The sequence below is a fragment of the Salmo trutta genome, unplaced genomic scaffold (genome assembly GCF_901001165.1).
Source record: "Salmo trutta unplaced genomic scaffold, fSalTru1.1, whole genome shotgun sequence".
NCBI classification, from domain to species: domain Eukaryota; kingdom Metazoa; phylum Chordata; class Actinopteri; order Salmoniformes; family Salmonidae; genus Salmo; species Salmo trutta.
In genome coordinates this window covers 1,922,416-1,923,865 of record NW_021823350.1, presented here as the reverse complement: position 1 = coordinate 1,923,865, position 1,450 = coordinate 1,922,416, and positions in this window count along the sequence as shown.

The window sequence follows — 1,450 nt, the reverse complement described above, 5'->3', positions numbered from 1 at the left end:
TCAGGTGTCTCCGGAAGGTGGTGATTGACTCCGCTGTCCTGGCGTCGTGAGGGAGCTTGTTCCACCATTGGGGTGCCAGAGCAGCGAACAGTTTTGACTGGGCTGAGCGGGAGCTGTGCTTCCTCAGAGGTAGGGAGGCGAGCAGGCCAGAGGTGGATGAACGCAGTGCCCTTGTTTGGGTGTAGGGCCTGATCAGAGCCTGAAGGTACGGAGGTGCCGTTCCCCTCACAGCTCCGTAGGCAAGCAGCATGGACTTGTAGCGGATGCGAGCTTCAACTGGAAGCCAGTGGAGAGAGCGGAGGAGCGGGGTGACGTGAGAGAACTTGGGAAGGTTGAACACCAGACGGGCTTCGGCGTTCTGGATGAGTTGTAGGGGTTTAATGGCACAGGCAGGGAGCCCCGCCAACAGCGAGTTGCAGTAATCCAGACGGGAGATGACAAGTGCCTGGACTAGGACCTGCGCCGCTTCCTGTGTGAGGCAGGGTCGTACTCTGCGAATGTTGTAGAGCATGAACCTACAGGATCGGGTCACCGCCTTGATGTTAGTGGAGAACGACAGGGTGTTGTCCAGGGTCACGCCAAGGATCTTAGCACTCTGGGAGGAGGACACAAGGGAGTTGTCAACTGTGATGGCGAGATTATGGAACGGGCAGTCCTTCCCTGGGAGGAGGAGCAGCTCCGTCTTGCCGAGGTTCAGCTTGAGGTGGTGAGCCGTCATCCACACTGATATGTCTGCCAGACATGCAGAGATGCGATTCGCCACCTGGTTATCAGAAGGGGGAAAGGAGAAGATGAATTGTGTGTCGTCTGCGTAGCAATAATAGGAGAGACCATGTGAGGATATGACCGAGCCAAGTGACTTGGGGTATAGTGAGAATAGGAGAGGGCCTAGAACAGAGCCCTGGGGGACACCAGTGGTGAGAGCAGTCTCAGTTGAATGCCCAGTCTTGAAACCTGACTGATTAGGATCAAGAAGGTCATTCTGAGAGAGATAGCAAGAGAGCTGGCCAAGGACGGCACGTTCAAGAGTTTTGGAGAAGAAGGGATACTGGTCTGTAGTTGTTGATATCGGAGGGATTGAGTGTAGGTTTTTTCAGAAGGGGTGCAACTCTCGCTCTCTTGAAGACGGAAGGGACGTAGCCAGCGGTCAAGGATGAGTTGATGAGCGAGGTGAGGTAGGCGAGAAGGTCTCCGGAAATGGTCTGGAGAAGAGAGGAGGGGATAGGGTCAAGTGGGCAGGTTGTTGGGCGGCCGGCCGTCACGAGACGCGAGATTTCATCTGGAGAGAGAGGGGAGAAAGAGGTCAAAGCACAGGGTAGGGCAGTGTGAGCAGGACCAGCGGTGTCGTTTGGCTTAGCAAACGAGGATCGGATGTCGTCAGCCTTCTTTTCAAAATGGTTGACGAAGTCATCCGCAGAGAGAGAGGAGGGGGGGAGGGGGAGGAGGATTC